The sequence below is a fragment of the Scatophagus argus genome, chromosome 2, assembly GCF_020382885.2.
Source record: "Scatophagus argus isolate fScaArg1 chromosome 2, fScaArg1.pri, whole genome shotgun sequence".
Lineage (NCBI taxonomy): Eukaryota > Metazoa > Chordata > Actinopteri > Scatophagidae > Scatophagus > Scatophagus argus.
In genome coordinates, this window is record NC_058494.1 from 14,715,600 (window position 1) to 14,727,803 (window position 12,204).

Genomic DNA, 12,204 nt, shown 5'->3' on the forward strand with positions numbered 1-12,204 from the left:
ACAATTGATTCCAAAAATACATTTCTTGATCAATCGTCTCCAATGTCAGGTTACAACGGCTGAGAGAGAAGGATGGGGTTACAAAACCTTTTTTCCTCAGATTGATTTTGGCCAGCAGAGGAGTGTAAGTTCATGGGAATGACTCAAAATAACATGCGGGGAAATGCAAAGATGAGAGCACTATACATGGATTTTTAAATAAATGTGATGTCTCTTGCTGTGCATGGCAACATAATGCAGACTCCGTGCCAACTCTATAATCAACCATAACTATTATAATTAGGAAGGCGACACATGCTTGAAACTAAATTATATCTTGCATATGGTTCCGCCAATTTAAAGTTAGGAAGAAGTCTGCTGAGGAGCAGAGCTAAAATTCAGTTTCCCCAAATGGAAATGTTTAATTAGATGTCTATATAGGCAGGGAAATAGAGGCTAACTACATGTAAGGATCATAAAACAATTTGCCTTGAGCTGTGACACGTACCCTTCACAAATACCAATTGGTCGGGTTTTTTGCAGGAATATGAACAATATATTCTACATGCTACTGAGAGTACAGTGTAAACAAAACCTCATAGTTTCCATTGGTGCTTACTTTTTATGGCTATGAAGCTGCATAGCTTAGAGGAACAGAAGCCTGACAACTGGAGGGACGACGAGAGAGAAAAGAGGCAGAAGGAAAGAGAAGATCTCATCCCTCCAAGTTAAAAAGGGAGACAGGAGAGCGAGAGAGCTAGAGAGAGAGCTAGAGAGAGAGCAAAACCCACATCCCCTCTGGCTCAGTAATTAAGATTGGGGACAATAAATATGTAATGGGGGCTTTTTCCAGTGCGGCTGGCTTTCCTTCTTGGAGATGGGACCGCAGGGAGACAGGCCCAGGAAGAACGACTAAGTACACTGGCTATTAAAAATGGATGCAAGGAACACCGGCCCTGACCGGTCCTGTCTACCAACCACCCAGAATGTTGTGATGGGAGTTGCCGTGGTTACAGGGTTCCCAAATGGTCCTTGGTTGTCAGGGTGAATCAAATCAGACATCCGAGCACTGGGGCCTGCACTGCCTTCCACTGTTCCTAGGCTTGCTGCCGCTTGGGGCAGCACAACTCAATGATGTCATTGAGGAAGGAAGTTTGGACCTGCAGTGTGTGTGTGTGTGTGTGTTTGTGATAGGGGGTGGGGGGTGCAGAAGCATAAGAGATGGGGGGTGCTGACATTGTTTCTCAAACAGCCCCCCCCCCAAAAAGCTCCCAATGCTGCTACCAGTGCTCCATCTGTTCTAAGCGGAACCAGCACTTTACATAACAGCAGAGTCTGTCTATCTGAGTACCATGAGAAAGGCAACTGAAGCATTCAACAGATTTGGATCTCAGTGCTTGCTGACTTTCAAAATGTGACTTGTGACTTACATAGATCTGTCAGTGGTGCACAGTGCAAATCTGCTGAGAGGCTCCAGAGAATGTGAAAGAGAAAGGAAGGAGGAAGTATAGTTTTCAGAGAGAGCACTGGAGAAGTGCTCAGATGCTTTCCTTAAGTAAGAGGAAATTCGCTTATTCATTTGCTGGCAGAGAGGTAGACGGGAGGATTGATACCATTCATATGTCAGTCCATTAAATACAAGGCTACAGCCAGTAGCCGGTTAGCTTAGCTTAGCAATAAACCATTGGAAAAATGGCTAATATAACTGTTGGAAGGTTCAAAATCATACTCTTCTTGGGAGAGGCAAAAAGGAGCATTTCAGACATTTCCCTAAACCTTTCTATTCCTTTAAGTGGTATAAAACTTACTTACTGGACGATAAGTTAAAAAAAATAAATAGGTATTATTTTTGACTGCGAAATGGAAGAATGTGATTTCACTAAGAATGTTGCAGCCACAATAATTCAGGGGAGCAGCATAGTATAAAGTGTAAGTATAAAGCAGCATAAATACTCAAATAAAAGACCTCAGAATTTAACTTAAGCACAGTAGAGTAAATATACTTAGTTATTTTCAACCATGAAGAGGGAAAGTAAACATGAGCAAGGGCCACACAGACAAAATCATGCGTATAGTATGGTCTATATGTGCATGTATTTCCCTGTGTGTGTGTATGTGTGTGTGTGTGTGTGTGTTTGATCTGTAGGCCTCAGAGGAGAGACGCCCTGTATGATGCTGTATACATTACAATGGCTAGTGACAGCAATGCAGAGCTTGCAGTAGAAGGGACTAAGAACCATGAAGAGAATACTGAGGAAGAGAAGGGGATACCAGGGGGAGGTTTCTCTCACACACCACCACACACAGGCACACACTGATATACACACTCACATGCAGTAGACCCATGTTCTAGTTGGTAATAAAAGAAATAGAATCTCTACATCAATGATGATGCAGATTGACAGAAACTTTGCATTGTACCTTGCAGCATCCTGTCTGATAAATGGATACAAAACACACATGCTAGAGAAAGATGGATGCGGAAAGGCCGCTGTCTATCAAAGCATGTCCTTGTTTCTATGTGTCACTGATGCCCTTAATGACATCATCAATCATGACGCTGCTCCATTTGAGGGGATTTAGGGGTCAGGGGTCAGGGAGAAAGCCTATAGGCTGAACGAGACCAACACTAAAAGACCGCACTATGTTGTAAATACTCTCCACTGAATAAACTCTTTCCAAAGAAGGTCAAACAACAGCTTGATCGCTTTTAACTGCCTGGACCATGCATCACTTGTGGAATTGATTTCAGGGTTAGGTTAAGCAAAAAGGGCTTGTGTATTGAAGTTGCATCCAATAATGATGAAGTGCTGAATCTGAGGATATAATATGATACTCTGACACTGAGCGCACTTTTGGTGTGAGTGCTTGTTTTTCTCAGGGTATGAGAGGAGGAGAAACTTCATGATGTGCAGATGCATCCGGATATTTCAGAATGCTGTGCAATGAGGTGAGACAGTCAGTTGTTTAATGAGCCGCTCATAGTCATATAGGTTCAAAATGTAAATTTCTGCACGACTGTTTCCAAAGCCACAGAAACACAGGAGACTGAGATACAATGTAAACAATTCAAAGCCTCTTAGAGCAGATCCATCATATCAATATAATCTGTTACATGCACAAGATTAGACCTTCAAAGAGATGCATATACAGTATATATATGGAATATGTGAATGATTTAGCCAAATGTGAGGCTATTGCATCAGTTTCTCTACACAGGATAAGCAAAAGAGCGTGAGTACGGTTCACCATGGGTTCATTAAGCAATATCACTCATATACAATGTTGTGTGTCATGCACAGCTGAAAACGGCTGTGTAATGGTGAAGAATTAAAGATATGTAACTTCCCTCTTCACTTAGGACTTTACGGCAAAGTTTGAAAAACATGCTTGATGAATCTAATTTAGATGCAATGTATATTCATTTCTCTCTTGACAGTAGTTGGTGGACATACTGTAAACATGCATTCAGAGCATACATGGTAAGTGCATAGAAAGATGTGTCCTTCAAAGTCTCTTCCTCTTTCTTGAAAAACAATGTTGCTTTACATGTTATAGTCCCTCCTCTCCTCCTTTTTGCCCTCCTGGAAGTGCGCAACAATGAAAAAGGCCTCTTATATAACACAACGCAAACTTGCATCAGATAAACACCAATATATAAAGAAAAAAACAAGACTCATAATCATAAAGGGACATAATGATCTAATCTGTCACTTCCTCAAAGTCTGATAGGCCAATATATCAGCACATGAACAGTAATCTATCACGGAGCAGCGGCAGGTTATGGCACTGTGCTGATGGATAGGAGCTGTGGATGGAGAGGATGACTGAGTTGCCCTTGTCAGAATTATGAGAAGGAGAGTGGAGAGGAAAGGGATGGGTGGAGGGTAGAGGATGGGGGGTGGAGGAGTGGGGACACAAAGAGACCAAAATGTGTTCTGAACAGACTTGTTTGTCACGCTTTGTCATCGAGGGACATCAAGGCAGTAAACAGCCTGTGTGTGTACATGCAGTAGAATGTGTGTGTGTGTGTGTGTGTGTGAGAGAGAGAGTCACTGTGCGCCTGGCTGTATATGTCACAGTGTCTAATAAGTGTGTGTGTGTGCGCACTTAATTATCACACTGATTGCTCACTAGGGAATAAATATTGCACATAGGGGGAATAAAAAAACAAAACACAATGTACAATGTGAATCTGTGTGTTTGTATGTGCATGAGCTCCCATAGAGGTGTGCGTATGTGTTGTGGAATCCAAAGCATTTGACCCCAATCTGTGAGTGTGCATTATTTATAGTCTCATGCCAGATTCCCTTTGTTTGTTTTTCAAAGCTTGTCTGAGGAATCTAAGTGTGGGGGGGAGAAAAAAAGTGAGGAAAAAGGAAGAGAGATGACAAAATATGGAGGAATATTCTGGAGAGGAACAATTTTCTTGAACAAGCCCCAGCCCCCCCCCCCAACAAATCACATCAAAAGCGTTACAGCTAATTGATCACTCTGGACCTTCTCAGAATTTCCCAAAGGGGTTTAAACAGTTTGGAATATATAGTTTGTGCTGACGGGCTGCAGATTGGGATCTCATTGAAAGAGAGCTGTCCTCACACACTGCACCACTGTGCACACCAATAAATGCACTTTACAGTCCCTTCTCTTTTTATTTCTGGCATACACACTCACCACAGACCCCAGGCCTCACTGGCAGGGCAACAGTGTGCATCCTCAGAGACCTGCTGGGCCAAATCAATGACAGCCAGCAGCCTTCCACAACAAGCGCCACCATTTTACTGGCTGCCACCCAGTGCAGCAGAGAAGCAGCTAAACAGTCTATGAGGAGAGCAGAGCGACACGGCTAGGCTGCGTTCAGTGAGCACGTGCCACAACAGGAAAACATATCACTGTGTTGCAGCGCCCTGTGCACTATAGGCAGCCAATTTGTTGAGCAAGCTTCATGTGCGCTGTATGTGTGGCTGCGTGTACTTGAGAAACATGCATGAGTTAGACAGTCCATTTGGGGTAAGCAAGCTTTCCATGAACTGCCCCTCTAGTGTGTGTGTGTGTGTGTGTGTGTGTGTGTGTGTGTGTGTGTGTGTGTGTGAGCGTGTTGCCTGTGTCAGTTGAAGCCAATTCGGACCATTTGTTGAATTCCAATCATAGAGTGATGTAGCTTTGCAATTCTCATTCAGATGATTGTTCTCTCTCAAGTGGTCTAGCAGGCGGAATATGTTAAGCTTGCCTACACACAAAACACCAATCCCCTCCCCTCCCCTCCTCACACACACACACAAAATCATATTATATGTCATTATGTTTCTCCTTGTCACACACAAACACGCTGCTGGCATGACAGACTGGTTTCTAATCGGTGAATCAGCATATCAGCCAAGAAATGTCAGATTACGTTATAATCCTGCATTTTAGTGCCTTTAACTCTACACACATACGTGTTTGTCATGGTTTTGACACTGGCCTGTTATGTCTGCCTTTCTGTGAAAAAGGGAGGCAACACAGATGCCTGCACACACACACACACACACACACACACACAAACAACCACCCTCGTGCACACAGACATGCACACACTCACTGGGGAGTGCAGACAGTTTTAGGGTCAGGAGGTGGCAGAGCTGTGGAGAAGGATGGGGATCAATCAGTGCTGTGACTGAATTCAGAACCTGGCTGAAGTGTCGCTCGTGGAAACAAAAACAAAACAAAACAAACAAACAAACAAACAAAAAAAAAAAACACAGAAAAAAGCCTGCACACTACTGCTACAGCAACTAAGGACCAATTAAATTTATATAATTGACTTATTTGATGGCCAGAAGCTGCTTAATAGGCTCTCTCTGTGTCTTTTAAAATGTTGCACATAAAATGAGAGTTTGTTACAATACAGTAATTAAATGTTCTACTGTGCCTTTGTGCCTTTATAAACCCAACTTAATTTGCTTAATCTCTGGCAGCACAATTCCTTCTTTCTTCATTTATGTCTTGTATGTTTCGGTTTGCTGGCTACTTACTTTCTTCTCATCTCTAGACAGAATCTGTTCACGATTTGCATGAACTAATTGCAAAGTGAACACATGCAATCACTATCCTCAGTGTTAGGCCATATGCTGCATACCTTGGTGAGAACCTTAAAGGTGGTTCCATTGAAAAAGACTAAGCTGAGACAGGAGCAGAGCCCCTCCTGTAACACTAGAAGACAACCTTGTTATTTTCAATAAACCTATTACAGGAGCTTCTTATGACAGACACGGGGGAGACCGGCAGTTGGTTAGGTGTCTCTTTGCTTTGGCTGGGTGATTCAGAGGATGCACGGGGAAAGTGATGCCAATCTCTACACCAGGGGATGTATTAAATGACAGGTCTAATTTAATAGTGCAATATTGAGAGACCTGCTAAGGCACTTCCTGTGTCTAAAGGCCATCCAGGAATGGAGTAGTTGGGGATTCGCTGAGTAAGAGGTTTGGGATACATTAGAGAGGACAGGAAATGGTTTCATGGTGCATGTTTACAAGATTAAGGATGGGCACAGTATAATTACGCAAAAGCTGTCTGTCGGTATGTTTTTTTTTTCTTTTATCTAAAGCAATGGCATGTCTTATGATGTTAATATTCCTATTATGTGCATTATATTCACTGACTGTGACACCATATCACATTACAACCAAGTATCCCCACAAGGGTGAACAAGGTTTACTAGTACATGTGTTCCAGGACACATAAACATGTGCAGACATACTCTGTGTTGAAATTCACACATGTACTGTTGCTGCCATTCACATACACATGCGGACACATGTGCCTAATAATCAAAGAAATGAAACACATCACACTAAATCCACCGGATACAGCAGGACATTTCAGGTCAGGTTTGTAGATTTGCATTTGAGCCTGTGGCATCCTGTCTTCCGAAGACAGAGAATGTCTAGTAATTTCAAATGTTTGGAGCTTGTAAAGAGATTATTCATCCTCATGCACACGCACACACATGTGCATGTGCGCTGGGGTGGTCACACACAGATGCACACACACCCACACACGTGCCCACATGGCACACCGATACTCACATCCTGTAAAGCTTTACACCTCATGGAAGGTCAATCGTCACTGTGATCGTTACACACAGAAAGTCCTTACACAATCAAGACTAACAGTAAAGACTGAGAAAAACGGCACACGCACACACGCTCGCAAACATCACACATCATTTAATCCCAGGTGCCTTAGGGAGTCTGAGGGAAATGGGGAGGCAGAACATAATTCCTGAACACGAACAACAAGAAATGGGATTTGTGTTGGACTCTCAGCCCCCCCAGAGAGAAGAGCAGGGGAAACGAACAACAACAGGATGAAGGATAAATGAAGGAACAAAAGAAAGAAGCTCAGCTCAACAGTCTTATCCTGATTCAGTTGGCAAAAACAAACAAAAAAGACAATCAAAGTCATTAATTGCGAATCTACAAACAAACAGTGGTGAGTGCTAATCCTGGACAGGCTGAAAAATTAGGAGCTAAGAGAGAGAGACTAATAGAATTAATGTGCGGTTGTTGTGTGTGATTGGAGGGAGCCATTTTGAGGCATCTATTTGCTGCCTGGCCCTGTCGTCTGTGAATGGAGAGGTTGTTAAACCGAGCCAAGGACTGAAGCCATGGCAGGGACAGTGGAGGTAAAGACTCCCTCAGAGGATACTGAGCAAACACTCTCTACTCATATAATGGACTGGAAAATTCCTCGCTTTATTTTCAAGTATTAATCCGTAAAAAATGTTCACCTGAATATGTTTTGCCACTCCATCACTGACTGATATAACACAATAGTGATTCGTACTGGGTTCACATGAAAAGCGTCCATATTTATTGTTCTTAACACCTGCAGAACGTTAGCTGTTAGGAGGGAAAAAATCCTCTGGCACATGTTCATCTTTCTCCTGGAGCAGCAGAAGTGGTTAGAAGAGTTAGCATGAGCAGTAATAGTTACCACAGCTGAATAAAGAAATGTACGTCACCTACAGAAGTTCTTTCAAGGGATGCCCACAATATTTGGCTGACATGTAATCGCTGGGAAAATACCACAGCAGCGAAAAAGAAGTTGCCAAAAGCAAATTTAAAGAAAAAAAAAAAATCAAGAACTAAAAACAAAAATTTGGGTGAAGGCCAAGTTGAATAATGATACATATTCTGTCACTTCAAAAATTTGACCACAGCCTGAGAGCCCTATCTGCGGATCTGTAGAGGGAAAAAAAGCAACCAATGACAGCGATTTCACAGACATCAACTGAGTTTTACAGCTGTGTTGCTGGGACTACGATTAAAGGAGGAAGTAATAAGACATAATGCAAACACATGTCACACAGGCGCCACTGTATTAAGAAGGGAGGACAAGATGAAAGGAGAGGGCAGACGCCAAAACTAAAGGAAATTAAAATGAATAAATTATTAAACAAATATATATCTTTAGAAAATGGAGAGGAGAGATAAGGCCATAGGAGATGGGCTGCAAACAGTCACAAATCCACCGGCAGAGAGAAACAAGTGATGTGGAAGTCCTGCAGCCATGCCACTAAGCCCCGGCTGCAGATTAAACTGTATAGTAGTAAGAAGGGGTGGGGGGTGGGGTGGGGCAGACAGAAAGAGAGAAAAAGTGAGAGAGGAGGAAGAAAGATCTGCAGAGGGAAAATAAAGCTTTGTGGTCTGGCACCAGCTCGCTATGTCAAACCATCATGCGTGCCACGGGGATAGAAAACGGGGGAGAGAGGGAGCACAGCCCGGGTGAGAAAGAGACAGGGAGAAGACAGTGAAGAGGAGGACAGGGGGGGAGAGAGAAGACAAAGCTATTAAATGTGAAGAAGAAACGGGAGAGTAAGTGGGAAAAGGAGGGAAACACTTCAGCCTCGACTGTGGAGGGCTCAGCACGTTTGGCTCAGATTGTGTGTCTGTCTGTTTGTGTGTGTAAGTGTGGTTGGAAAAAGTGGCATTGTTGTGGTTGTGCCTGGCTCCTTCGGAGTGTCTCCTTCTGATTGGAACACAGGCTGTGGGGGGGGGATCGCCCCAACCACAAACTCTGTCTCTGTCAAAGTCTCTCGTTTTCTCTCTCTCTATTTATCTCTCGCTGTCTGAATCTCTCTTTCCTCTATTTTTGTCTGTTCCTCATTACACATACCCCATATCTTATGCCTCTTCTCTGAAGAATCCAACACAAACACACACGCACACACTCGGCATACACAGCACATGTAATAAATATGGAAATCTGATGCCAGTGCGTCTCTGTGAAGGAACACAGAGAGCAGAGAACTGCTAAAAATGTCTGGGAGCAAAATATGTTTGCTTGCTACGTACTGACACTACAATACTTTGATGACAATAAAAAGAAAGGGAACAACCAAGCAATTTTGTTCTGAGAAAAGGAGAGACGGAGCGAGAGCAAAAGAGGAGGACATGAGAGCCACAAACATGGAGAACAAACCTGCCTGAGTGGAGAACAGATGAAGTGAGGAAAGTCTTCAGTTAAATTTTTAATATCTCACCATATGTTCCTCTCCACAGGTGAAGACATCTCTGCTATTAATTACAAATTCACAGCCTGTATGTGGGTGTGATTGTGTGATGAACAAGTGAAAGCAGAGGGAAAGCAAGAGAGGGATGAAAAGAAAAAAAAAGGCAGCAGCCGACAAAGATAAAGCAATAATCAGGAGTAACATCGGCGAGATGACAGAAAGACATGCTGCTACTTAGGATCAGATGTTAGAGAAGTATGGGAAAGTGAGAGCAGGGGGACGATCTGGGAGTCAGACAGACAAAAAGACAGGAAGGCTGAGACACGGGTGAACCGACAGATAGATGATAGGGAGAGCTGAGATAGATTGGAAGCCGTCCCTTCCGACTGTCAGGTAAATCAATAGCATCGCAGAGCCTCCTCCACTCCCCTCAGCTGCTCGTCCACCTCCTCCGTTCCTCTCGGCTCCGCATACCATCACTTTTGCTAGCAGCAACGCAGCTGGATCCTGGCTAACTGGAGCTGAAGCAGGAGCCTCCCACCTGCCCGCTCTGACTGTTACAGCCTGTTTTTTCCACAAGGCCGTCGCTGAAAATAGACTCTTTACATATGCAGTTCGAGTCTTGAGAAGTAGCCATAAAATTGCATTTGCCACAATGAATAATAATAATGTAAAAGAAAAATGCAGGTACAGTATGTTTATTGCACTCACGCCTCTGCAGGCAAGAAATATGTCAAACTTCCAAAGCTTTTTAAAAAAACAATCTTTTCTGTTCTTTATAATCCTTCTTTTTTTTTATTCTTGGCAGAGTTCTTTGCTTGCAGCGGGACAAGTTGACCCGAGCAGCGATCCAGCACTGTTGACCTGCTCATGTCTTCCTGGTTTAGACTGCGTTGGCCTGGTCTGTGGGAACCAAAGGCGCAGTCACTATAATTACCAACCCAACTCATAACATCCCTGACCTTAACATCACCTCTCCTAACCTGACCCAACCCTCAGAGCAATGACATGGACTTTTACAACACACATGCATACATGAGCAGGCACACAGAAAAGCAGAAATGTGCTGACAAACATGTAATAGACACACACACACACACACACACACACACACACAGCTGGCTCTGCAGACATTGGCATCCATCACATCTTGTGACACTTAATCTCTCTGAGAGGAGGAACAGCTGCAGCGGCACGCATGTACACACACACACACACACACACACACACACACACACACACACACATGCAAACACAGGAGAAGATCAGCCAGGGTAAAGCACTTGTTTCGTCCACAGACTGGCATGTGACAAGGCACCTCTGACCTGAGAGTAGCAGGCTATGGTCGTAAAACAGTTTGAAGTCCACTTGCCTAATGTGCCCAAACATATCTAACAGCGTGCAGCAGAAGTAGTCCTTGTGAGGACAATTTTAAAAAACTGGACGCATGTTTTTTTTTTTTGTTTTTTTTTTACATTAAATGCGTATTTATTGCTAATTTCATAATTGAGAATACAACGACATCACTCCACCATTAACATCTCTAAAATATGTACTTACACAGTTTGCCAAGAAAAAGCACCATGACTTGTCAATCAATGCAGCTATTAAAGTAATTTCATTCTAAAAGAAAAAAAAATCATGACATTTGGTTCCTTAGGTTCCTTATGTTTATGTTTTTCAGCAACACTTGATATGGATTAAGGCACTTAGCAGTGAAACCATATGCATAGCCTTTATATGGAAGATCAGGCAAATGCATGAAGGTACGTCTTTCGCTCACATATTTGAACCCAACTGCTGTAAAGGTACTTGCATGATTGATTTGTAGTGAGGTCTGTAATGCTGCCATAGACCGTGTATGAGCAAGACTGCTGACTACTGCTGAACACACACACACACACATTCTCTCTCTGTCTCTCTGTTTCTCACACACACACACACACACACAGCCATTAGCACATTAATGCACATTACAGTCATTAAGTTGGCAGAAGAGAAATATACATTTCAGGTATCAAAATTGTTGCAATACCGTCAAATACAAATTGTATGCAATCATTACATCTCACAGGTGAAAACAGATCATGAAACCTGCTAAATTGGGCATACCATGCTTCATAGCAATCAACCGTTCCCAATAATCGTTTTATAATGTGTCCAAATGAATTGCATATAGACTGCCAGAGTGAAATCCACTGACAGGAATACACCCATATAATCCACTGTGGCCTGTCTGAGTCTAAAGTGCTCATGCAGTTTTGCACAAATTCACAGACAGCCCACTCAAAACAGGCTGAAGTGACTGACTGCCTTTAAGTCATCCTTTTGCTTTGTGTCTGCACACACCATCAGATGTCCATCCAATATGCTCTGCGCTGGTGGCATCGGTTCAGTCGTGAGAAAATACCTCTGAGCATGTTTTGAGGGGGAGCAGCAAACCCCAGGCAGGCAGTGAAAACCAAGCGGTTTACAGCCTCCTTAATCTCTCATCAGCATTAAAAACCTCATTTCAAGAGTCGCCCCGTAGGGAAAAGAACTGTAATAATCTCACAGTACATCTGACAAAGGTGCAATTTAATAGCCAGTGCAAAACTGTATTTACTGTACTGTATTAGCATTACTGTGGCACTGCAGGAAATAGAGAACAAGATCACCACTGGATGACAGTCACTGTAAGCTCGAATACAAATGCAATCATCAAAGCATGGCAGATAATAATAAACCAT

The 12,204-nt window shown here is 43.0% G+C and overlaps 1 protein-coding gene across 25 annotated transcripts in view; it reads right to left on the reverse strand.

Moving 5' to 3' along the window:
* The window catches only part of ptprdb (protein tyrosine phosphatase receptor type Db), a 135,560-nt gene that overhangs the window by 73,264 nt on the left and 50,092 nt on the right, over nucleotides 1-12,204 (reverse strand). The gene's annotated exons all lie outside the window — the stretch shown is intronic.